The sequence below is a fragment of the Capra hircus genome, chromosome 6 (assembly GCF_001704415.2).
Source record: "Capra hircus breed San Clemente chromosome 6, ASM170441v1, whole genome shotgun sequence".
In the NCBI taxonomy this organism is placed as follows: domain Eukaryota; kingdom Metazoa; phylum Chordata; class Mammalia; order Artiodactyla; family Bovidae; genus Capra; species Capra hircus.
Window position 1 is genome coordinate 104,592,592 of NC_030813.1, and position 26,991 is coordinate 104,619,582.

The 26,991-nt window shown below is 51.3% G+C and overlaps 1 non-coding gene across 1 annotated transcript; it reads left to right on the forward strand.

Annotated features, from left to right (window-relative positions):
- On the forward strand, positions 23,940-24,011 carry TRNAC-GCA. The gene has a single exon. It is a non-coding gene; the product is annotated as a tRNA-Cys (tRNA).

The window sequence follows — 26,991 nt, forward strand, 5'->3', positions numbered from 1 at the left end:
AATCCGGGAAATGGATTTTGGTCCATCACTTACTACACTTCTCTCCTGCCGCTCCACTCCCCACTCCCCACCGCCTTCTAGAATTTTGAAAACTGTCCAGTTTTCCCATGAATTTATTAAATGTAGAGAATCTCAGGTCTTTCAGAGAAAAGACATCTGGACTGCGAGCTGATACACCAACCAAAGGCCGAGGACTTTTTTTTTTTTTTTCCTGAGCCTGGATTTGTCGGCTTTAAAATGGGTACTCTGTTCCTCAGTTCAGATAATGCTGTTGGCTCTCCGGAAGAGGCCACACCAAGGGACTCCGCCGCACAGTGGCAGGTTCCCAGCGCTTTGAGCACATCTCAGGCATCCCGGGTGGGCTGGGGGGTCTGGACCCTTCCTCAGGGCTTGCCAGTTCCTCTCCTGCAGGAGGACATGGGATGGCATGGGCGGCCTTGCCCCTCGAATGGAAAGTAGCCCAAGGTACCTTCCAGGTGGGGAACCTCATATTTCACCCCCAGCTCGACCACCCGGGAAAAGAGGCTGAGCGGGGAAACCAGACCAGGGCGGAGATGGGCAAGAACAGTCATCAACAGACACACGCAAAAAGGACACTCAGCCACGGGGATGGCGGAGGATAACAGCCCTAGATACAGCGATGCTGAGAAGCCAAGAACTTCTGCCATCCGGGGCCTCTTGACGGACCTAAATATGAAGTGGAATGGAAGGAGAGTTCGGGATGCCTAGGAAGGCCAGCGCTGACACGGGAAAAGAGAGTAGTCGAAGGTGGCAGGTTGGGAGCGGGGGTCGGGGGAGACGGCCCAGGGAATGTCCTCCGAAGTGCGGCGGGCACCCCACCGTGGCTGGGCCAAGGGTGCGTGGGCCAGGAGGGGTCCCCGGGACTTGAGAGGACCAGCGGGGATGAGGGTTTTGGGTGGGGCTAGGTAGTCTTGGAGGCCCTTCGGCCCCTTTCTCACCTCCCACCTCCCCTCCTCTTTGTCTTGGGTCCCTGACTTTTCCTTCTCTGCGTCCTCCTTCTCGCCCTCCCTGTCTCTCATCTGTCTCGGAGGCGGGTCTCTGCCTCAAGCGTGTCTCTCTTGGTCTCTTCGGAGAGATCTGGGAACCTCGATCTCTTCACCCCTCTGCTGTCTCTGGGTCCTTCGGTTTCTATCAGGAAGTCTCTTCCCGCCCCACTCCCCCGTCTGTCCCTTCTCCGAGGTTTTTCTCTTATTCTCTCGCCTCCCGCCCCCTTCTGTTTCCCATTTCAGGAGCAGCAGTTGGCACCTTCGGGAGCGGCAGGAAACGCTCCTGGGGCCCTGGTACTGCCCTCCCACCCCCTGCCCGAGGCTGATCGTTTCTCTTCTGAGCCTCGGTTTCCCTATCTGGACCTTACAAGGTCGCTTCCTTCTACGGTCCTCGGAAGGATGGAAAAGGGAGGTGGCCGGGGAACCCACCAGAACCGTCGAGAACTGGGGAGGGGAGGTTCTGTAGGGAGAAGCCCTGTTCCAAGTCCTTGACCCAGCCTGTGGCGCTTAGGCCCGACCTCAGCCAGTTCCCTCCTGGCTACTCAGGACCCGACCTAAGGGCTTTCCTTACCGATGAGCACGAAGGAGGGCTGCTCCGTCATTTAAAATGAGTTGGGCGCTGCCCTCCTGGGGAGGGCGGAGGGCTCTGGGAGACACAGGCGGGAAAGCCTCCAGCCTGCACTCGGTCAGTGCGCTATGGAACACACGTTCCATAGACGGGGAAATTGAGACCCAAAGAGGAGTCATTTTCCCTTGGTCTCTGAACTAGAAACGGACAGAACTGGCACTAAAATGTAGGCTGTCCAACTCTTTTGTTTTTGTTCAACCACTAAGTCGTGCCCGACTCTTTTTTGACCCCACGGACTGTAGCACCCCCACCCCCACCCCCACCCCAGATTCCTCTGTCCATGGGATTTCCCAGGCAAAGAATACTGGAGTGGGTTGCCATTTCCTCCTCCAGGGGTTCTTCCCCACCCAGGGATGGAACTGGTGTGGCCTACATTCACAGGTGGGTTCTTTTATCCCTGAGCCATCCGCGAAGCCCAGCCCCTTACCCAGTATTCATTCTTCCCCGCCCTCAGGAAGGTCAGGAAACACTGGACGTTCCAACTGTGCCCAGTGGCTTGCATCTCTGCGACCTTGCAGAAGACCTTGTCCATTTGCGAGGACTCATTTGCAAAACGGGGCTTCCCAGGTGGCTGTAGTGGTAAAGAACCCTCCTGCCAATGCAGGTAGATGTAAGAGACCCCTGGTTGGGAAGATCCCCTGGAGGAGGGCATGGCAACCCTCTCCAATACTCTTGCCTGGAGAATCGCATAGACAGAGGAGCCTGGCAGGCTGCGGTCCATAAGGGTCGCACAGAGTCCGACACGACTGAAGTGATTTAGCAAGCACGCACTGGCGCACTCTGGCCCTGGTAAGTTCAGGGAGCATCTGTCCCGCCTTTCCGGTGAGGGCCGGAGCAGGGGCTCTGGCACCCTGGGCCAGGCAGGGTTAGGTTCTTGGGGCCAGGCAGGCTGGGCGGACCCGCTTTGACTGAGCACCGCCTCTGTGCTAGGTGCTTTCAGTGCATCATCACAGCTCCCGTCCTCCTTCCCAGATGAGAAAAAAACGAGAACTGAAGTAGCACATTCCGGGCTGCGCAGCTGAGCCTGGGGACGCCGGAACTGGGAACGGTGTCACGGCGCACTTTCGCTGCACCACGCATGTAGGGACGAGGGGAAGTCTTTGCTGTGCCTTGCTCAGCCTCTGCACGGGGTAGACGGGCCGTGGACGTTGTAAATGGCCGAGGCTTTGATTCCGTTCTGCTTTCCCCCCACTGCCAGCAGGTTTCGGGCTGGAATCTCAGACCCGCAGGTTCCTGAAGCTCTTGGAAGGGGCAGGGTCATGACTTCTTCTGGGGCTACGCCCTTCACCTCGCCACGCCCCTCGTCACGCCACGCCCCTCGCCATGCCACGCCCCTCTGGACTCCGGGCTTGCCTTGGGTCTTCCGAGCATGTTACAGAATGAATGACGACCCTCTGCAGGACCTCAATCGCTGCATCCGTGCTATGGACACCTGAGCTCCTCTTTGCCGCCCTCCCTGAGAGTGTGTGAGGAGGATCTGAATCCAAGGAAACTGGAAAACTGAGGAGACAAATGCCAAGATGGGGAATCGTAAATCCTATTAATATTAATAATAGTTAATACAACAATGGCTATTGCAAAGCACTCTTCTGAGCTCTGAGGGTGACTTAATTCTTTGAATCTTGGAAGCAACTCTATTTTTAACCCTGGTTTACATAGAGGAGGAAATGGTAACCCACTCCAGTATTCTTGCCTGGAGAATCCCATGGACGGAGGAGCTTGGTGGCCTACAGTCCACGGGTTGCAAAGAGTCGGACGTGACTGAGCAACTTCACTTTCACTACATAGAGGAAGGGCTTCCCTCATAGCTCAGTTGGTAAAGAATCTGCCTGTAATGCAGGAGACCCCCACCCCCACCCGGGTTTGATTCATGGGTTGGGAAGATCCGCTGGAGAAGGGATAGACTACCCACTCCAGTCTTCTTGGGCTTCCCTTGTGGCTCAGGTGGTAAAGAATCTGCCTAAAATGTGGGAGACTTGGGTTCTTCCCCTGGGTTGGGAAGATCCCCTGGAGAAGGGAAAGGCTACCCACTCCAGTATTCTGGCCTGGAGAATTTCATGGACTGTGTAGTGCATGGGGTCGCAAAGGGTCGGACATGACTGAGCTCCTTGCACTTCACATAGGGGAAAGATGGAGTAAAGTAGTTTACATGAGCAAAAACGGTCTTGCTAGGTGGCTCAGTGATGAGGAGCCCACCTGCCAGTGCAGAAGACACAGGTTCGATCCCTGGGTGGGAAAGATCTCCCGGAAAAGGAAATGGTAACCCACTCCAATATGCTTGCCTGGAGAATTCCCTGGACAGAGGAGCTTGGCTACAGTCCACGGAGTCGCCAAAGAGCAGAACACGACTGACTGACTGAACAACAACAGCAATGAGCAAAAACTCACAAAAACAAGGTGTTCTAAGATTTCCCATGGCACCCAGGGGATTCTCAGGCCCCCCACTGCATGGATGGACCTCACTCTGGAGACCCCTGCTCTGGGCTCCCTGGTGGGGAAAGGGCAGAGCAGGCTGCAAAGCCTGGCCCACTCACAGCACTGGTGCTTCCAGCTGCCCAGCTCTGATCCCTGGGAGTGCCCTCTGGGGTGACTCCCCAGAACAAGCTTGTGTGAGCCCCCGGGACTAGGACAGGGCCAGGCATAGAGGGGACACTTCAGAGGAGAGGTGAATGGATGATCAGAAGGCAGTGTCAGGTCTTCAGCATGAGCCGGGCCCTTAACCCAAAGTATCAGGCCAGACCCATTAGGGCCGGAGGCCTGAGCCCTGGGCTCAAGTGTGAAAACAGTCCATCTCAGCACTATCAAATAGTTCTCAAATGGCCTTTTAAAAGAACACTCCCTGGTCAGGGAACTAGATCCCCCATGCCACAACTAAGGTCTGGTCCAGCTAAATAAATAAATACAAATTATATATATGTGTATTTGTGTGTGTGTGTGTGTGTGTGTGTGTGTGTGTATAAAGAACACTCAATTGCTGGCCCTGCCAAGTTTAAGCCTCCTTTAAACCTGAGTTGAATTCTCAAAATCACTGCAGATGGTGACTGCAGCCATGAAATTAAAAGACTCTTGCTCCTTGGAAAGAAAGCTATAACAAACCTAGACAGCATGTTAAAAAAGAGACATCACTTTGCTGACAAAGGTCCCTATAGTCAAAGGTATGGTTTTTCTAGTGGTCATGTACAGATGTAAGAGTTGGACTATAAAGGAGATTGAGCATGGAAGAACTGATGCTTTCAAACTGTGGTTCTGGAGAAGACTTTTGAGAGTCCTTTGGACAGCAAGGAGATCAAACCAGTCAATCCTAAAGGAAATCAGTCCTGAATATTCATTGGAAGGACTGATGCTGAAGCTGAACCTGCAATACTTTGGCCACCTGATGCAAAGAGCCAACTCATTGGAAAAGACCCTGATGCTGAGAAAAGACTGAAGGCAGGAGAAGGGGATGCCAGAGGATGAGAGGTTAGATGGCATCACCAACTCAATGGACCTGAGTCTCAGCAAACTCCGGGAGATGGTGAAGGACAGGGAGGCCTGGTGTGGGGCAGTCCATGGGGTCACAAAGAGTCAGACACAATTGAGCAACTGAACAACAGTAAGCTACCCTTCCTCTGAAGAAGCCAAGGCCCAGAGAGATCTGACAGCAGGCGCATGGTGTCGCTCAGAAGGCCCTCCATGGACTCCAAGTCCAGCGGCGTGCCCCTAGCCAGCTGCCCGCCTCCACCCTACAGGACCTTCCCTGGCTGCCTGTTTCTCCCTGGGTGTTCTGACACCGACTGTGCTGACTGCTGGATGCGGGGAGGATGCGACAATGCATCTTTCATCCGGAGGAAAAGCTTCCCGGCCTTCCCAGTAGAAGAGAAATATTTCTGGACAGCCTCCTCCCCAACCTTTCCTGCAGAAATGAACAAATTCTCAAATGGCTCCTCCCCAGCTAGGGGTGCCCCCAACCCTCTTGGACTTCCCAGTCCAACCCGACCTGAAAGGGACCCTTTCCATCCCCACGGAGACCTCCTATCTGATCCAATGGTGGGTCCTGGGTCGTAGCCCAATTAAGTGAAAATATATCTGGGCTTATCGGGTTCAGGCGTGGTACCGTCGGTGGTCCCCCGGCAGCCCCAGAGGGCCCCTGTCTGATTTTCCTGCTCAGACACACTTGTTTAAACAGACCCCTCTGGGCCTCCCAGTAACGAGAGCCAGCCCGAAGCCTGATTGCCAGGTAAAGGGAGCCCTGCCTCACGTGGTGAAGGGGAAAGGCGAGTGGGGCAGCACAGGCAGAAGCCACCTTTGGGACCCTGAGCCATCTCTAGTAGTTTGCTCCGTAGCTTCAGTTCCCAGCTCCACCCCTTCCAGCTTTGTGCCCTCCCCCCGCTGGAGAGGATGAAATGAATAGGAATGCCTCTTAAGTGCTGAGATGGAGTGAGCGATCTGGAGGTTTATTTCTGCCATCACAGTGACCCCAGGAGGTGACTCCTCCAAACCTGGGAGGTTGGCACTGCTGTGCCTCTTTACTAGGTGAGAAAGGCAGGGTCCCAAGAGGTACAGGGGCCTGGGTTGGCCGATATCTAGAGAGAGAATCCCTGCAAGTCCATGTTCTTTGTACCCGACAGTGCCCTGAGGACAGTTTGTAGCTCAGAGTCAGGGTCCTGGACAGGGTTTGCGCATGCTGAGCAAAGGAGAATCAGCCAGTCCACGTGGGAAGAAGAGGAAGGACAGAAGCAGGTGGGGGAGGAAGCGTAGGTTGTTTAGCATTTGGAGACTGAAAAGGTGCCCCTGGGGCTCTACGCAACCCTGCCTAGCCTCTGGTGTTTCCAGACACTCTGGGCTTCTGGTCAGGGGAGGGCATGGGCCAGTGTGGCCTTCCATGGACTCTGTTTTCCCAGCAATAATAGTCATTAAAGCTGTCTTCGCAAGCCCTCATTATCCTGTGTTTATAAACCCTTCCAGAAAAACAAAAGCCAGCCCAGCACGCCTCTCCCCGGATCACAGGCAGGCATGTCGGTTCTCCCTTCTTATTGCAGAGAGGAGAAGCCTTCCCTGAGAGTCTAGTGATGGGGCAGTGACTTTTATAGCCTTTTGTTGCCTGTGAGGGCGTGCTGGAGACTTTGCATTTTGAAAGGCAAATTCGGAAGAATTTTCTGGTCTAACGTTAAGATTTTGCCCTTATGATGCAAAGAAGGGCAGTGAAAAGGGAAGGCAGAGAAGTAAGTCATGTTGGCTCTGTGTAAAGTGCTTTAATTATCTTATCACACCCAACAACCTTTACACCCAGGCACTATTAACCCCTTCATTCAACAAATGGGAAAACAGAGGGGAAAACAAGAGGCTGTGGTCCGAGGCTAGGAGCTTAGTGGACTGTTTGCTTCTGACCTCAGGCACCTGTAGGATATTCATAAAGTAATTACCACCGTGAAACTTGCCAAACACCCATGGTGTACAGACTTTTCATACATGATTTTGTTTAATCCTCCTGGCTGCGTGGGGTTCATGCTGTGGTCTCCATTTCCTGGGTGGCCAAAAGGGTGAGGGGTGATGTGACGGGGCAGCTTGCCCAAGGTCACTCAGCTACTGGAGGGTGGGTGAAGACTTGAACTTTGCAAAAGAGGAAGAAGTTGTCACTTTGCGGGGAGGGGGTGGTACGGCGAGGGGAAGACTGCAGAGGCTGGTGAAACTAAAAGGAAAGGAAACCAATCTTTTGCCTAGCCTCCTTGCCCCCCCGCCCCTCATTAGGAGCCTCAGTGATTGCACCTTCCCCACAAGTGGTCTGACATCAAAGGTGAGGGAGGCAGGTTCCCTCTGCTCAGCTGGTGCATTTTAGGCAGAACAATCCCAAGCTAGAGGCTGGGTCTCTGCGAGGGCGGGTCTCCAGATCAAAGGGAGAGAGGGAGGAAGATGAGCCCGAGGAGGAGGAGGTGAAGGTTCATCAAAGTGGCTCCTCCCTCCTGCTCCGCTTGGGTTAGCTGTGCATGTGCAAACCCCTGGGGTGGGATGGAGGTCTTCAAAGAGGAGACTTGAAGCTCAGCCTCCTTCTCCTGGGTACTGGGGCTCTCCTGAGTGGCGACACAGGGCTTCCCAAAGAGAACCTAAAAGGTAAAAATCAATGCTATGGAATCCCGCCATGGCACCAGAAATCCCATCTACTGTGTTGGCGCTTCGCAGACTGGATGCCACGTGCTCTTCAAGTCCGACCTGCAAGGTGGCCTTGTGGTCCCACCGGTTCTGGGAGAATGGGTTGGGTGACTTGCTGAAGGTCACTCAGCAAAGCAGCATCCCTGCCATACAGCAGACTTCGACTTGAAGATGTCCGTTTTGTTTGTTTCCTGGGGCAGTGTAACGAAGTATCGATACCACAGAAGGCATGGCTTAAGACAGAAATATGTTTTCTCACGGTTCTAGAAGCCAGATCAAGGTGTCGGCAGGACTGCACTTTCTCTAAGACTCTGGGTCGAATCCTTCGTCGTCTCTTTCTGGCCTCGTGGCCGCTGGCAGTCCTTGACTTCCAGCTGCATCACTCCAGTCTCTGCTCTGTCTCCTCTCTGTCTCCGCATTATCTTCATTCTCTGTGTCCGAGTTCCTCTGTTCTTGCAAGGACAGCAGTCCTATGGATGAAGTGCGACTTCACCTTGATCACTTCCGCAAAGATGCTGTTTTCAAGTAAGGTCCCCTTCACAGGGCTGGGCTGTTAGAGCTTCAGTGTCTTGGGAGGGGACACGTACAATCCACGGCAGGATGTGTGTGTCCTCCTCTGTGCCCAGGGAGCTCTCTGGTGCTGCTGGACACCTGGGCTCAGAAAGCAGTAACCCCAGAGCAGAATGATGGCAACAGCACAGCCCCTGGGTCCCACAGAGCCTTGAAGGGGACACAGTGCCATTTTGTGCAGTAGCCTTTAGACCTATTTTACAGATGAGGAAGTTGACGTTTGGAAACATTCAGCAGGAGAGCCTGGATCTGAAATAGTATCGATCTGACTGGAGAACCAACCACTGTCCCCAGGGATTGGGGTGGGCAGGCAAGGGTTAAGGCTGAGGCGGGGCAGGTGGGCTCAGTTCAAGCCATGCTGACTCACTGGGCCTTAATACGGCTGCTCTGGCTGCTCCCTGTGGGCACTGTCAGTTGCCTGGGAGCTGATTAAGATGTCACAGAGGATTATGATGTCAGGTGCAAGAATCACACTCCAGGAGGGGTGACTGCTGGCCCGGGAGGAAGGTTACCCTTAGCAACGGAGACAGGACATCCATGCAGAGCAGCACAGCCTGGTGGGAAGGGCAAAGGGCTTGGGGTTACACTGTCCTGGGTGTGAATTCCAGCCCCTCGACTCTCCAGCTGGGTGACCTTGGGGAAGACACCACACCTTCCTGGGCTACCTGTTTCTCAGATGCAAGATGAGGGAGAATAATTCCATTCCCCATGTAGATCAAACAGCTGAAGAAACTCCCTGCCTCTGTAAGCCTCTGCCAAACGGCGGTCCCCAGGGAAGCCAGGCATCAGCTCTGGAGTTGGGGCTCAGGCGTGGGCAGGCTTGCCAGAGGTGGCAAAGAAATGGTGCCAAACCACCTCACTGCCAAGAGCTGAGGCTGCTTGGAAAGCACCATCACCTGGCCATGGGGAGCCCTGTCAGCAACCTTCTTTGTGTCAACCAGCAGGCGGTGAGTGGCTCTGCCCCGAAGCCTCCTAAATGTTCTGCTCAAATAATGCTGACCGCAGCACGTAGCCACTGCCTGTTCGCTTGTTGCTTTCACTGTTTGGCCCTGAACCCAGTTTCTTTAGAACCCGGCATAGTGCCAAACAAAGGTTTGAATAAATGAAGGGCACAGGAAGGTGTTTTCTCAACTTCCCTTTGTATTCCTTGGAAAAAACATTTCTCCTGTCTTTGGGAAAGAAATATTCCTCCTCCTCTGCAAAGCCACACTGCCGCAGCATCCTTAATTCTAGTCTTCTTATTTCCTCAAGTCTTGACTTTTATTCATCCACTCATTTAGTCACTCATCTGATCAGCCACCCATCCATTCATCCCTCCTTCATCTATTTATCCACCCACCCACCCTGTCACCCATTTATCTATCCATCCATCCCTCCATCATCCACCCATCCATCCATCCTTCCACCATCCATCCATCCATCCACCCATCTGTCACCCATTTATCTATCCACCATCCCTCCATCATCCACCCATCCATCCATCCTTCCATCATTCATCCATCCATCCATCTACTCATCCTGTCATTTATTTGTCCATCTATGCCTCCATTATTTACCTATCCATCCTTCCATCATTCATCCATCCATCTACCCATCCTGTCATCCAATTATCTATCCATCCATCCCTCCATCATCCACTCATCCATCCATCCTTCCATCATTCATCCATCCATCCATCTACCCATCCTGTTATCCATTTATCCATCCATCCATCCCTCCACCATCCACCCATCCATCTATCCTTCCATCATTCATCCATCCATCCATCTACCCATCCTGTTATCTATTTATCCATCCATCCATCCCTCCATCATCCACCCATCCATCCATCCTTCCATCATTCATCCATCCATCCGTCTACTCATCCTGTCATTTATTTGTCCATCTATGCCTCCATTATTTACCTATCCATCCTTCCATCATTCATCCATCCATCTACCCATCCTGTCACCCATTTATCTATCCATCCATCCCTCCATCATCCACTCATCCATCCATCCTTCCATCATTCATCCATCCATCCATCTACCCATCCTGTTATCCATTTATCCATCCATCCATCCCTCCACCATCCACCCATCCATCTATCCTTCCATCATTCATCCATCCATCCATCTACCCATCCTGTTATCCATTTATCCATCCATCCATCCCTCCACCATCCACCCATCCATCTATCCTTCCATCATTCATCCATCTATGTATTCAGCCATCCATCCACCCATCAGGGCAACAGACATCCACCCATCATGGCAACGGGCAACAGACTCTGAACCACATCCTTTTCTCGGTCTGCAGGGCCCACAGGATCAAGTTAGATGAGTACCCTGGCCCTGCAGAGTTCTCAGTCTTGTAGGGCTGAAGAAACATGAATGGAAATGCCCTTGAGACATAAAAGAAAGGGAGGATACTCCAAAGAAGGGAAGGCCAGGTACCGAGGGGCCCACAGAGATGCTCCACTTGGGAATCAGAGAAAGCTCCTGGGAGGAGCAATAGCAGAAGGGAGGGGTTTCTTGGTGGAGTAGAATTTGGGCAGCAGAGGTGAGCAAAGAGGCAACTGGGAAGCAAACTCACTCTTCCACAGCCAGTCCAACGTGCTGGTGTCTCCTCCCCTTTGCAGAGCCTTCACACAGGTCCAGAGAGGTTGAGTAACTTCCTCCAAGTCACTCAGCTTTGTTGGTAGAGGTGACTGGAGAAGTTCAGGTTTCATATCCTCAGAGAGGCCTTCCTGGACTGTTTTTACAGGTCTCCCTCTGCCTGTCTCCCTCATGCCCTGTCTGGTCACGCCCTGTCTACCCCACTGGGAGGCTGGCTCCAAGAGGGTAGCAACTTTGCCTGGCTCTGTGTCTCTAGCACCTGAAGCACAGTGGGGGCTCAGAGACTTCTTTCCCGGGGTTCCGTGCGTTGGGCACACATCCTGGACCAGGTTCCCTGGTCCCTGACTCTCTGAGGTCCTTTTGTCCCCGGATGCCTCCCTCCTCAGCTGCCTTCTGCCTCCACCAGCCTGGTCTTCCAGGTGTGCAGGGCCCATCAGCTAAACACCGCTCAGGCCTCCTAGTCAGGGTGGGAGTCCCCCCTGCACATTTCTGATCGTCTTAGGAGACGCACATGGAGCAAGAAGATAATTGAAAAGATTATCCCGGGATAGGACTGGTGGATGGTTGATTTATTGTGTGTCATCCCTACTTCAGGGTTTTTATTAGAAATTGAAGAATGGCTTCCCAACTTGAGCCTCGGGTCTGTGTTTAACCTCCAGCCGTCGTGCCGACCTGCACTGTTTTCGGGGCTGTCTGCAAAGTCATCGCATCTCAGAGCTCTGGGTGTGATTCCAGTAGCAGCAGCAGCTGCCCTGCACTGAGACCCAGCCTCTCCGCTTCTCCTTCTTCTCTCCTCCCTCCTCCCCTTCTTCTCTCCTCCATCCAGCTCCAGCTCCCCCCTCCTCCTTCTACTTCTCCCTTCGTTTCCCCCTCTTTTCTGTCCTTGGGGGAGTTGAGGGAGGTGGTTGGTAGGATGGGAGGGGGTTTTACTGAGAAGGTGGAGGACCCGTAACGATGTTGAAGTTGACTCCAGCCTAGATTCTTAGCCATCCTCCGGGACTCGGCTCAAACGACCTTCTTCGATGGAGCCATCCACGATTCTCCCCTCTGGTGTGTTTCCAGAACTCCTGGCTGGCCCTTCTGTTCATAGGAATGCACTCTTCCCACCTGGCACTGTAGTTGCCTCCTCCATCTCTGTAGAGGCGGATGCTCTGGGGGTGGGGTGGGGTGCAGTTTGGCGTGGGCTTGACCCCCGGGGGGAGTGGGAGCAGGATGAGAGGCCCTGAGGTGGGGGCAGCTAACATGTTGGGCGTCGATGACGAACAAGGAAGATCAGCTGGGGACTGGTGTCATAATCCAGGTGAGACTACAACCCAGTTGAGCTGTGAGGCTTTGGGGTCCATCCCTCTACCTCTCTGAATCTTGTCATTTCTCATTTATTCTATGGTGATAATGACACCCACCTTAGATGCTCGCCTTGGAACAATATTGTCAACTGGACCAGCCCACATCAACTTCACCTGAAATGCAGATCTCGGGCCCTACCTTTGACTTGCCACTGAATCGGAAAGTCTGGAGGGGGCCAAGCAAGCCCTCCAGGAGAGTCTGCTGCACCATGAGAGTAGCTGCTGAGAGCAATACCCGGGACAAGGCTGATGAAGGCGTTGGCACAGAGAGGTGGTGGGGACTCCATGTCCCTTCTTGTATGCTGCGATGAAGCCGTGGGTTTGGTTCTGATGGCAAGATGCTGGCCGGAAAGGAGTGTGTGATCCGGGGTCTGTAACCGCAAATGCCGGCAGACATACAGATCTGCAGAGTGCCCTCCCTTCCCAAGGCATCTTCGAGCTTCAGGGAAGGAAACAGCCCCTGGGGCAGGCCCTACCTGAGGGAATGCTGGAAGCTCCAGTCCGAGAAGGAAACAGCCCAGGGTTCCAAGCAGCCTGGGAGGAAGCCTTGGGAAGGAAGGGCAGCAAGCTGCTTGAGAATCGGCACAGGGTGATCTGAGCTCCTTTTGCGTTCCGCCTGTTTCTCATCACTAGACCTTTCTCTTAGAGAGAAGTGGATTGCCTCTTTACTACCCGTAAGGAGGGTTAGGGCCCAGAGCTGAGCAGGTAATGGACACCTACACCTGGGAGAGAGAGAGAGAGAGGGAGAGAGAGAGAGAGGCAAGGACTGGCAGTTCCTACTGGGGGTCAGAGATCTGGGGAGAAGCCTGGGTGAAGACAGAGGCAGAGATGAGGATGATGCAGTCACAAGGAAAGGCACGCCATGGGAAGTGAAAGAGCATGGAAGTTTTCTCCTAGAGCTGTCGGAAGGCACAGGTTCTGCTGATGCCCTGACCTTGGACTTCTCACCGCTAGAGCTGTGAGAGATGAGCTTTCTGTGGTTTGAAGCCCTCTGTCTGTGGTCCTTGGCTATGTCATCCCTGGGAAGTGAATACAGAATTTGTTTATAGTCCCACCAGGAATGTTCTGAAGAGGGTATGTTCCTCCCCATTACCCAGATGAGAAGGCTGAGGGTCAGAAAGGTGAAGTGCTTCTCCGAGCGTCGCTCAGCGCCCAGGGGCCACCAGGATCCCAGACCAGATGTGTCTGCACCCAAAGAGTGTGTGTTCCCTGCGCAGCTTTGCTGCAGGCAAATGCCCACCCGTGGGCTTGACTGGGACTTCTTTCCCTTTGCTCCTGTCTTGGGCTCCCCGTGGGACAGGTGCTAACACCTCTGACCCCAGGACCCTCTTCCTTCTCACTCTCCCCCTCCCTGCTCCCCTGGACCTGGTTCAGGGGTCCTTTCACACTTTCCTGTCTCCTGGTTGAATAACCTGGAAACTCAGTCCTGAGCCACTCCCATCCTCTAGATGGCTGAGCCCCCACTACTCCGAGGGTGGTCGCCAAGCAGCAGGGGCAGCCTCACTGGGGATGGTCAGCAATGTCTAGAGCACCGCCAAGACAGAATTTGCCTTTTTACAAGCCTGATCGGCACTTGCGTCTGCAAACTGGAGTTTGGGTCTATGTAGCCTTTGGCTCCCTGCCCCTGGGGTGTCTGTCCAGACCCTTGACTCAGGAAGGGCCGTGTTGGGCAAGTCACAGGGAGTGCAGGCTTTGTCATCTCAAACCAGAGCTTGATGTGACTGCTGGCTCTGCAGCTGGTCAACTGTGTGACTTTGGGCCGATTTCTCGGCCTCTCTAAGTCACATGTCGACATTGGTGGATTAATGAACCAGGCTCCTTCACAGTGCAGGAGCCCACAGAACCGCACTCAGTGAGCTTACCCAGGTGACAGCTAAGTGCCCCTAAGTGGGGACTTTGTGGGGACAGGAGCTGAGCTGGAGAAGTTCCTGCGGCTTCTGGGGAGATGGTTTCTAGTTCCCCTGACCATCATCACACTGCCACCCCCATTGCACATTCTCCTGCCCTATTTTCAGAGAGCTTTGGTCGCAGGACCCTGGGTCTGTGGAGGGCAGTGGTGATCAAGCCAGGGGTAGCAGTCTTCCTTCCTTCCTGCCTGGGCTGGTGTGGGGGGGTCTCCTAGCCCATGCCCTCCACCTTCAGATGGCTGTGCTCTTCACCCCTTTGCCACCTGCTTTGTCATTCTGACCCCAACCCTCCCTCTCCTGTGTGTCTTCTCCCACCCTGCCACCCTCCTCTCTCCCCTCCTTCCCCACCCTCTGCCCTGGCACAAGGTGGGAAAAGGTCCTTGGTTGCCTCTTCTCTGCTCCTCCCACACCTGACCCCTGTCCTCTTGGTCCTGACAAGCGCCAGGTCAGGGAGCGAGAGCGCTAGTCGCTCAGTCGTGTCTGACTCTTGCGACCCCACGGACTGCAGCCTCCTGGGCTCCTCTGTCCAAGGGATTCTCCAGGCAAGAGTACTGGAGTGAGGTTGCCATTCCCTTCTCCAGGGAAATCTTCCCAACCCCGGGACTGAACCTAGGTTTCCTGCATTGCAGGCAGATTCTTTACTGTCTGAGCGTGCCAGGTCAGGACAGTCCTTAAAATAAGCTACTGGTGATCACACCCAGTCCCCAGTCCCCAGTCCCCTACCCGTCTCTATCTCTTCCTCCCGGCCACCCCGCCTCCGTGTCTCCCTCTCTGCCCCTTTTCTTGTTTCTCTGTGTTTGCACGTCTAAGTGTCTCCCTCCTTTCTCACCATGGAAACTGATTTTAATTCTGACCTCATCCAAAGGATTACAAATAGGAGGGGGAAACCACAGGCCTGGAATCTCTGCAAGGAGGAGCCTTCCTTGGGTGGGGCCAGGTGCCCCTCTCCCTGGCCTGAGCCCGGGTGGAGCAGGGGCTAGGGCACACCCCCCAGGCCCTGGGGTCAGATGGCCACGTGACCCAGGCTGGTTTGGGAACACTGGGCTGCTCTGACCTGGGCTTCCGGCCTCCCTTCGTCACCCCAGGCCCCTTTCCTGCAGCGGCATCAGCGGAGCTTTATGCTGACCAGGGCTCTGGGGAGGATGGGGGTGGGAAGCCCGTCCTGAGGTCGGGCAGAAGCTGGGCCAGCTTACCTATCAAGACCTGTTTGCCCGACTCCTGCTTCCTGGAGGGGGTGCGCTACCGGAGACACAACCAGGGGCAGTGGGAATCGTCAGACCTCTTTCATCAGTGGAGATCTGTCTTTCCCTTCATCCTTCGCCCTGCCCTGAGATAGACCTGCTATCACTCAGTGCTGCAGAGAGAGAAACGCCTCTCTCCTCATCCAGTCCTGAGGTTTAGCCAGTAAGGAAGGATTAGGGTTGCGAGTTAGGGGACATTGTTATTGTTCAGTCACTCAGTCCAAGGGATTCTCCAGGCAAGTGTACTGGAGTGGGTTGCCATTCCCTTCTCCATGGGATCGTCCCGACCCAGGGATTGAACCTGGGTCTCCTGCATTGCAGGCAGATTCTCTGGCATGTGGAATCTTCCTGGACCAGGAATCGAACTCATCTCCCCTGTGTTGACAGGCACATTCTCAACCACTGGACCACCAGGGAAGTTCAAGCCAGTGTTTTTAAATTGTGAAATTCCTAATAAAAATTCGGATCTCCAAGCATCTCCACAGTGTCCGACTCTTCGTGGCCCCATGGACTGCAGCACTCCAGGCTTCTCTGTCCTGCACCATCTCCTGAAGTTTACCCAAGTTCATATCCATTGCATCAAGATTACCTTAAAAGATTTGACTAAGGAGAGAGAAGTAAAAGGTTTCGTGTTTCTTGCCTCTGTTCTGGGTTTTAAAAATGAATGTTCTTATTCTGATTCTGAGACAGTCAACCCCAGTCTTGGGCTTCAACCTCCACCTCTAATGCTGAGTCTTCCTGCCCAAAACAACATAGACCCGCTCGACATGGACACACATTCGCATCCACTCACACACAACTCACACACTTGCATACGTACTAAGCGCTCCTACACACCCACCCACACTCAGATAACGTACTCACACACACAAGCTTATACACACTCACATGTGGTCATACACTCAAACCACATATACATGGCACACAACTCTCTTGCACACTCACACACACAGAATTTCCCCAACCTTAATTGAGAAAATACACAGACTCCTAAGACTGCTGATGCTACAAGGAAACCTCAGAGGCTCACTGGTCCAGCAATTGTGAATGCACTTGGCCCAGAGGAAGGCGGACCCCTGGTTGATGCGACTACCGTACTGTGATTTTAAGAGATGCTGTGGATCTGAATTTTGATTAGGAATTTCACAATTGAAAAACACTGGCTTGGACTTTCCTGGTGATCCAGTGGTTGAGAATGTGCCTGTCAAAACAGGGGACATGGGTTTGATCCCTGGTCCAGGAAGATTCTACATGCCAAAGGGCAACTAAGCTCTTGTGCCACGACTACTGAAGCCTGCATGCTGCAAGGACTAAAGCCCATGTGCCTGGAGCCTGTGCTCCACAAGAGAAGCCCCTGCAATGAGAGCCTGCACACCGCAACAGAAAGTAGCCCCCACTTGCCACAACCAGAGAGAGCCTGCACACCAACCAAGACCCTCCACAACCAAAATTAAAAACAAACAAACAACCAGAAATGCTGGCTAATGGTGTCAACTAAAAGCAACAACACAGCACTTCAGGTTCCAACCGTTCTGGGGGCAGCCAATTGAGGACCTCTTAGAAGGGCCAATGCACCCATTTCCCAGATTGGGAAACCGAGGTTCAGAAACTTTAATGGCTTTTCCAGGGTTGCTCAGGAGAAGAACTGACACAACCTGAAATAGAGCTGACATCTTTTAGGGTTTTCTCAACTGCTTGAACCTGATAAATCCAGATTATTCACCAAAACAAAGTTGATCAAAACAGTCATTTCCCTTAACCTGAAGTTGATATTTCCTCCAACAGTTCAAATGTCACTTACTCAGAGGGTCCCATCTAGAGGACCTCCCACCCTTTGCATTCTCCTCTCTTTACCCCACAAACCTGTTTTTGTTTCTTCCTTGCAGTCATCCTGATTTTCAATAAGCTTCCTTTGCCTGAAGTTTACTTTTAAAGATAGTCAGTGTCCAGCCCACTCTACCCTCAGGCACATGGGAAGTCCCAGCACAGCCTGTCTTGGCCCCTCATCAGTGGATAGGGCCATGTGACTTGTTTTAGCCAGTGATATGGAGGCAGAAGTAACTTGTGTCACTTCTGGCAAAAGACTTCATATCTGTTGTGCAGTCCTACTGAATACCCTTCCTCCCAGGCTTGGCGACAATCGGTCTGGTCCCCAGTGATGAGCAGAAGTGGGTGCCCTCATGGATGTTCAGCCTGAGCAAGAAATAAACTTGTATTCATCATGGAAATTGAAGGGTTGTTTGTTACTGCAGCATAACCTTTCCTATCCTGACGGTTACACTTTTAATATGCCCATTTCCCACCATTGCAATGTAGGAAAAAACCTTGCCTGTTTGTTCACTGTTGGTTCTCAGTGCCTGAGACCCAAATCTGGTACTTCGTAAGTACTTAATGAATGTCTGCTCAATAAATGAATACGTCAGATGGTGCAGTGAGTGATAGCACAGCCTTTCAAAATAAGACAGACCCAGACTGGAAACCCAGCTCCGCAGAATGAGCAAGTGACAGCTTGTCTGAGCCTCACCTTTCCCTCCTGTCGAATGGGGACATTATGAGCCCCATCTCATATGGGTGTGCCGCAATGGTTTCAGAACATACATGCTGCATTCCCAGCCCTGTGCCTGGAGGGGGGAAAATAGTCAGGAACAAGAACTGGTGATATTCTCATTAACGTGATTGATGTAGCCACAGGAGCAGCTTTCAGAGTTTCCCCAGACTCAAGGTACAATGTCTATGCCAGGGTCCAGTCGTAGAGGGTCTAATCCAGTAAACCTGGCCTAGAGCCAGAAATCTGCATTCTGAATGGGCCTCCTGGGTGATCTGATGCAATGGCTTAAGAAAGCTCACTTGTTTTCATTGAGGAGCCTGATCTATTGTTAGTTCTGGGAAGGTGGGAGGCTTGGTTTGCCTGTATTTAATTTGGCATCTGATCAGAGGGCTCATGATTTTCTCATGGCAATAATACTGAAAACAGTTTGAAGCACTTGCCACTCACCAAGCTCTCTGCCAAGATGGCTAACGGTTCTCCACTCATAGTGACCCAAGAGGAAGATGTCATATCCCCACTTTACAGATGAGGAAACTGAGGCTCAGAGAGGAACAAGTCTTGCCCAAGTGCACCCAGCTAGGGAATGATGGCGCCTCTGAGGAACTAGGTTTCAAATTCTGTGGTGTAATGAGCGACTCAATCTGTAAATGACATTGATGTGGGTGAAGGGGATCGTGTCCTGCAGGGATCTCCAAAAAAAAGAGAGGCTTAACAAGATTAAGTCTAAATGCTGACATTTACTTAAAACAATTGTATTGAATTATAAGCAAATATGATAAGATACCCATATTTAGAAGGCATGATTTGTTAAGCTTTGACAAATTTTTAAAAAATTATTTATTTGGCTGATCTTGGGCCTTGTTGTGGCATCCGGGATCTCCTTTGTGGTATGCGGGATCTTTTTAGCTGTGGCATGTGGGAACTAGTTCCCTGACCAGGGATCGAACCCAGGCCCCCTGCGTTGGGAGCCGGAAGCCTTAGCTACTGGACCACCAGGAGAGTCCCAAGCATCAGTAAATTTAAACACCCGTGAAGACATCTCAGCCAAGACCATGAATTTGATATTTGTCTTGGTCATCTTGGACCTCTACAGCAAAACGCCACAAACCAGGGTCCTTGAACATCAGACATTTGCTTCCCTGAAGCTTTGGAGCCTAGAAGTCCGCCTTCAGGGCTCTGGGATGGTCAGGTCCTGCTGAGGCCTGTCTCTCTGGCATGCAGGTGTCTGCCCTCTTCTGTGCCCTCACATGGCATTTCCCTGATGTGTGTTCATAGAGACAGAGGAAGGGCCCTCTCTCCCTCTTCTTATAAGGCCCTCAATCCTACTGGACTAGGGCTCCAGCCTATGAACTCATTTAACTTTAATTACCTCATAAACACTCCATCTCCAAATATAGTCACATAAGTGTTAGGGCTTCAAATTAAGGGGGAATATAATTCAGTCTATTACAAGTAACTAGCTCTAAAACTTCACTCCTTATCTAGGTGTAGATAGAAATTTATGTTCATAAAAGTTTATCGCAAAATTATTGCAATAGTGAAAAACAAAAACTACTTAAATGCCTAACCATCAGAGGAAGGCCAGATAAATTACAGTGCATCTATTAACACACAGTAAATTACGAACACAAACCCAGATCTAGGACAGGGCCTGAGACTTAGTAAAGTGAATGAAAATTTAGTCTCTCAGTCGTGTCCGACTCTTTGCAACCCCATAGACTGTAGCCTGCCACGCTCCTCTGTCCATGGGATTATCCAAGCAAGAGTACTGGAGTGGGTTGCCATTTCCTTCTCCAGAGGATCTTCCTGACCCAGGGATCAAACCCCAGTCTTCCAAATTGTAGGCAGAAGCTTTGCCGTCTGAGCCATCAGGGAAGTCTGAGACTTAGTAAGCGCTTAATAAAAAAGTTTAAAGGCTATGCTTATGAAGAGTTTCTAATGATATGGAGAAATGCTTTAAATACAATATTATATGAAAAAAAATCAGGATTTAAAATGGCATTAGAAAGCTGCTTCTAACTGTGTGTACAACAAATATGAACAAAGAGAAAAGACTAGAAAACATAACAATTTTAAGAGAGGTTGTCTTGGGATGATGGAATTCATGGAAATTATATCTGTTGCTTTAAATAAATACTTTATTTAAATTCTTTAGTTTCCTAATTCTTTAAAATGAACACACACTACTTTTATAAATAGGAAAAAACCCTGTATTTGTGAATTAGAAGCAGCATTGGAAAGCTGACTTGCTTCAAAATGAAAGAGGAGAAACCCAGCTTAACAGAGGTTCATAAAAATGACCCTAAACCCCTGAAAAAATAAGACAGTTGTGGGTTTGCATCACAGGTTCTAACAGATGTGTAACTGGGGGCAATTCACTTAGATCTCCTTGGGCCTCAGTTTTCACATCTATAAAATGGGCACCATAATGGGCCCCTTGGCAGCATGCTATGAGATCAACTGAATGTGTTTTTTATCCTTACTTTTGTCTTCATCCTCCCTGATCTCTTTCTTTCATCTTTTGCCTGTTCCTTACATTGCTGATTCTTTCTCTTGTTTATCCAATTAACATTTGTTGACAGTTTTTTGCAGGCTTGGACTAGCTCCTGGGATGCAAAGATAAATCAAACATTTGCTTTTCGCCTTTAAGTAAGAGGAAAATGTCCTCAGTGGATCAGAGACAGGCCAGGCTCTTGGGGCCAACCACTTCTTGTTGTCAAGACAGCACAGGAACCCACTCACCTGCTGAAGGAACCTGTCTTATGTCGACTAACCTATCTGTGCCCACAAAGGGGACTGGCTCACGTGAGCCCTCTACTAGCAAGTTCTAGATCCATCATCCTAATTCCACAAAGGGAGCTGAGAAGGCTGCAGATGAGGTACATCACCCTGATAGCAGACAGACTCGGGAAGGAGCAGACGTCTGACCCAGGCATGGAAGGGTTAAGCAAGAGCTTAACAGACAAGGAAAGTTCAGGGGAGAGAGACAGAGTCTTCAAAGGCCTGGGATTTGACCTGCATTGTGTGCAGCGTGACTCATTCTGGATGAAGTGGAATAGAGACTGTGCACTCAGCCTTTGGAGATGGCCAAGGGGGTAGACAGGGGCGGGGCAGGAGTCACATCCCCAAATGCTTTGTAGGTGGGGCTGAGTGGTTAGATCTTTAACCCAGAGCCACCGGGAGCCACTGAAGGGCTCAGGCAGAGACGCCCGTGGATCAATGAAGAGGGTAGAACAGGAGAGAGAAACAAAGCAAGAGCAAGTGTGGGAGCTGCTTCATAATACAGGGAGGGCTGCGGGGATGTGGTCTGGCGAGGGGGAGGGGTGCGTGGTAAACTCAGAAAGATACAGGGAAGGGAGAGTTGACAAAGCTGGGTGACTGCCTGGATGTGGGTGGGGCGGGAGTAGCTCCTGGTGGGAGTGACTGTAGACAGGGATGGTCCCTTCAAAGGCAGGAAAGGATGGAGGAGGCCAGGGAGGAGGGGGAGAGGGTGGAGGACTGAGAGGAGGAGAAAGGAGTGGGGAGGAAGAGGAAAAGGGGAATAGGATGGAAGGAGGAGGGGAGGACGGGGGAGAAGGGAGGAGAAGGAGCTGATTTCTTCCTTAGAGGGAGGGGGTGAGAGAACTCTGCCCAGAGGGGAGTGGAGCCAGGAGCCTTTTCCCCATGCCCTTGGGCGACCTTCCTGCCCTTCTGAGGCCCTGCCAGGCTTAATAAGGGCCTGTGATGTGTGCAGACCATCAATTATGGAGATGAGTTTATTTTGAAGTCCAAGATAGGAATGGCGGGTGTCTCGATCAGGTATGTGTTTACACCTCCAGGTCAGAGAGGCCAAAAATAAACACGTTGTCATGGCCTCAGAGGTGAGCCCAGTCCCTAGAAAGGTGCTGTGCTGAGGTCTGCCCTCCAGACTCTGGTCCTGGGGGAAAGGGGTGGGGGCTACACTCATTTAAGGGGTCCCTGCAGTGGGCCAGGCAGTGCTGAGAGGCAAAAGTGGAAAAGCGTTAGCCACTCAGCTGTTTGACTCTTTGCGACCCCATGGACCATTGCCCACCAGGTTCCTCTGTCTGTGGGATTCTCCAGGCAAGAATACTGGAGTGGGTTGCCATTCCCTTCTCTAGGGGATTTTCCCGACCCAGGGATCGAACCTGGATCTCCTGCTTTGCAGGTAGAATCTGTACCATCTGAGCCACCAGGGAATCTGAGAGGCAAGAATGGTGCGAAGGGGAAAGGGGGCCTTCATCCTGGAGGCCCTTGTCTGGGGGAAGCAGGCAGGACCAGGCAATGACAGTGGGATGTAGTCAGTATTGAGGGCAAGGAAGGACTTGGATTTGGACTTGGACTTGGGGCTGGGGACCCCGGTGCAGGGGGGTACGTCTTTGGCGAGCGCTGGAAGAAGGTAGTCGGGGTGGGGGGTGCTATGATGGGGTGGGTGGGAAGCTGCCCCTCAACTGTGTTAAGCATCCCGTGGCTGCTTTAACATGGAACCACAGTTGGGGTAGCTTCAGACGACAGGGACTTATCCTCTCACAGTTCCGGGGTTCAGAATCCAAAGTCAAGGTGTCAGCAGGGCCAGGCCCCCTCTGAAAATCTGGGGAGCTACCTTTCCTTACTTCCTTTCAGCTTCTGGTGCGTGCCAGCAGTCCTCGGCTTATATCTACAAGCTTCGGCTTGTAGCTCAATCGATTCAGTCATGCCCAACTCTTTGCAGCCCCATGGACTGTAGCCTGCCAGGCTTCTCCGCCCATGGCATTCTCCAGGCAAGAATACTGGAGAGGGTTGGCTTGTAGAGGCATCACTGTAGCTCCTACGTCATTTACACAGGCTTCTCCCTTGTGTCTGTGTTTCTTTTCTTCTGAGAAGATCACCAATTGTATTGGATTAAGGTCGACCCTGAATTAGTACGCCCTCATCTTTTGTTTGTTTAGAAGGGCAAAAATAACTTGAAATTTACATTAACGTATGTGGTACTTCTTGTTCAAAAGAAATGCATTCGTAATCGACACTCTACAAGGAAGTAGAAAACTTAATTTATATCATCTAACTGTTTATATCATCAACAAAACTGTTGCACTAAAAAGAAAATTTCTCCATAGAGACAAAAAGCAGAATAGAGGTTCCCAGAGGCTGGGAAAGAAGGGACCAGCAATTACTGCTTAATGGGTACCCAGTTCTGTGTGGCCCATGAGAAAGCCAGGCAAATGGAGACAGGTGATGTTTGCATAACCCTGTGAAAGTACTTAACGCTCCTGAGTTAGTACAACCTCATCTTAATCACATCTGCAAAGATCCTGTTTACAAATAAGGTCATATTCACAGGTGCCAGGTAAGATGACTTTGGTGGGATGACCATGTTCACCCCAGTGCAGAGGGGTCCAGTGGGACCTGGACTTCCACCTGAGAGTAGGGAGGGTGCTGAGCAGACCCAGCTAGAGAGGGGAGGCAGAGGCCAGACGGTGGGGGGCTGCAGGCCAGGCAAAGAGACTTGGCCCTGGATTGCAAGGTCAACAAACACATTCCCTGCTCATGGAACACAGGTGGATGAGCCTGAGAGGAAAATCCTTGCAGAATATTGCAGAAGGGGACCTTGGTTTGCATCTCTGGAGGGCTGTCTGAACTTGAGGGTCTCTGGCCTCCTCCTTGCCGATACTGACACTGCAGGTTTATTCCTTGGCAACAGTTAAGGTAGAGAAATGCAGTCAGCCCAGCAGCAGCCCCCCTCTCTGGTATCTGAGATTGCTCTCCTTTCTACAGCAGCTCTGTCTCCAGAATGCATTCCCTTCCCTCCAGGGAAGATCCCCTGCTTTGTCTGCCGGGCCTGATTCTCCCTATCCCAGACCTTCTTGGGCTCCCTGAGCGCTGACCCTTGCTGTCCCTTGGGATGCCTGGCTCCCAAGCTACATCTCCTCTGAGGAGGCTGGAAGGACAGGATGCTTACTTCTCAACTTCCTGGGTGCCAGCCATTATGGGCTTCCCTAATAGCTCAGAGGGTAAAGCATCTGCCTGCAATGCAGGAGACCCAGGTTCGATCCCTGGGTGGGGAAGATCCCCTGGAGAAGGAAATGGCAACTCACTCCAGCATTCTTGCCTGGAGAATCCCGTGGACAGAGGAGATTGGCAGGCTACAGTCCATGGGGTTGCAAAGAATCGAACACGGCTGAGCGACTAACACACACTAGGCATTATGCTCAGTGCTTTGAATTCATTTCTGATTTGAAGGCTCCCAACCACTGTGGGGTGGCTCAGTGGTACAGAATCCACCTACAAATGCAAGAGATGCAAGAGATGTGGGTTCGATCCCTGGGTTGGGAAGATCCCCTGGAGGAGGAAATTCATTCAACTCATTCCAGTATTTTTGCCAGGAGAATTCCACGGACAGAGGAGACTGGCGGGCTACATCCATAGGGTTGCAAAGAGTCGGACACGACTGAGTGACTAAGCACACACATATGCACACACACAATCACTGTGGACTTGGTTAGCCTCATGCTAAAGAGGTGGGTGCTGAGGCTCAGAACAGTTCTGCCGTCAGCCAGTGAGGGTGTGATGGTTAACGCATCACCTTGGCAAGGCTACGGAGCCCAGTTGTTCAGCTGAACCACAGCCTAGATGGTACTATGAAGGTATTTCTTAGGTGTGATTAACATTTGTATCAATGGACTTTACAGACAGGAAAATGATACATATGATCTCACTTATATGTAGAATCTTTTAGATTACAACAGACTAGTGAATGTAACAAAAAGGAAGCGGACTCCTAGATACAGAGAACAAGCTAAAGGTGACCTTTGTGGGCAGGGGCAACATGCGGGTAAGCAAGAGGGAGATATAAACTCCTGGGTGTAAGATAGGCTCAAGGCTGTATTAGACCATGTGGGAATCAGAGCGAATATTTTTTTAATAACTTTCATGGAAAGCAACCTTTTAAATTGTATCAAAGATTTACAAAAAATAAACCAATTTTGACTTTGAGTAAACCAATTTTGGACTTTGAGTAAAGTGGATGGCACTCCATAGTGTGGGTAGGCCTTATCCCATCCAAAGATGATGCTCTTTGCTGAAGAGTAAAGACTGAGGTTTGGAGAAGAGAAAAGAATTGTCCTTAAGACTGTGCCCTAAGAATCACCAGTCCAGGTTTGATGCACGGGACAGGGTGCTCGGGGCTGGTGCCCTGGGATGACCCAGAGGGATGGGATGGGGAGAGACATGGGAGGGGGTTCAGGATGGGGAACACATGTACACCCATGGCGGATTCATGTCAATGTATGGCAAAACCACTACAATATTGTAAAGTAATTAGCCTCCAATTAAAATGAATAAATTTATTTAAAAAAAAAACAAAAGTTAATATATAAAAAAAAAAGACTGTGCCGTAGAAACTTCACCTGAGTAATCTCTCTCTCATCTATCTATCTATATAGGATAGCTATATAGATATTGGGCTTCTCTGGTGGCTCAGATGGTAAAGAATCCACCTGCAATGCAGGAGACCTGGGTTCAATCCCTGGGTCGCAAAGATCCCCCAGGAGGAGGGCATGGCAACTCACTCTGGTATTCTTGCCTGGAGAATCCCCATGGACAGAGAAGCCTGTCAGTCTCCAGTCCATGGGGTCGCAAAGAGTAGGACACGCCTGAGTGACTAGGCACGTATAGATATAGACACACACAGAGATCTAGACATGGAGCTATAGATGCAGCTGTAAGCATTTTTACCTTTCTATCTATCCACCCAACTCTGTTCTGTGTCTCTGGAGAACCCTGATTTACATAAACAATGAAGCCATGATTCAAACGCTGGATTGCCTGGCCCCAGCTTCTGCCCGCCCTCTCCCTCACAGGGGCCCGTGGATGAGATGCACCAGGCACTCGAGGGTGGTGTCTGCACCCTGGCCACACAGGGTGTGCTCCGTGGAGCAGCAGCATTTCCGCATCAGCTGGGAGCTGGTTGGAGTGTGCAGTCTAGAAATCAGAGTCTGGTCAGAGGGAACCAGAGACAGCATCTCAACAAAAGCCCAGGTGGTGCAGAAGGACACCGCAGTGAGGAACGCCGTGGCGGGGGGGGGGGGGGGGGGGCAGGCCTTTCTTCCTCTCCAGGCGAGCCTTCCATGTCCTCACCGTGCCAGCCGCCTCCTTTGACACAAGGTAGGCACTTAATCAATTCTGATTGGCTGATGAATTGGCCTCTGTCCGTCTCTTTTATTTCCTCTCCAGATTTCTTTTTTAAAACTGGGGTAAAATACATGGAAGTCTTGCCAGTTTAACCGTCTTAAGGTCTCCAGTTCAGCGGGGTTAAGTATATCCACACTGTTGCGTAGCCTCCCACCGCCGTTTATCTTCAGAACTTCTTCATCTTCCCAAAGTGAAGCTGTCTCATTAAGCAACTTATTTCTACTCCCCAAGCCCTGAGCACTCACTGTTCCACTTTCTGCCTATGCATTTGACTCTAACTGTCTCATATACGGGGAATCATGTAGCATTTGTTTTTTTTTGTTTGTTTTTTTGGTGACCAACTGATGCTTATTTCACTTAGCCTAGTGACCACACATTTCATCCAAGTTGTGGCAGGTGTCAAGAGTTTCCCTCTTTTTAAAGGCTGAATTATGCTCCACTGATGGATGGACTGCACACTGTTCTAATGGGGACGAGGTGATATCTCATTGTAGCCTTGATTTCAGACTCCTTTTCACGCCTGGTGACCCAAAGTCATTGTGTTTTATTTACCTGCATGCTCAGCACCTAAGATCCATCTAGTCAAAGCTATGGTTTTTTCCAGTAGTCATGTATTGATGTGAGAGCTGGACCATAAAGAAGGCTGAGTGCCAAAAAATTAATACTTTCAAATTATGGTGCTGGAGAAGACCCTTGGGAGTCCCTTGGACTGCAAGGAGAGCAACCCAGTCAATCCTAAAGGAAATCAACCCTGAATATTTTATTGGAAGGACTGATTCCAAAGCTGAAGCTCCAGTACTTTGGCCACCTGGTGTGAAAAGCTGACTCACTGGAAAAGACCTTGATGCTGGAAAA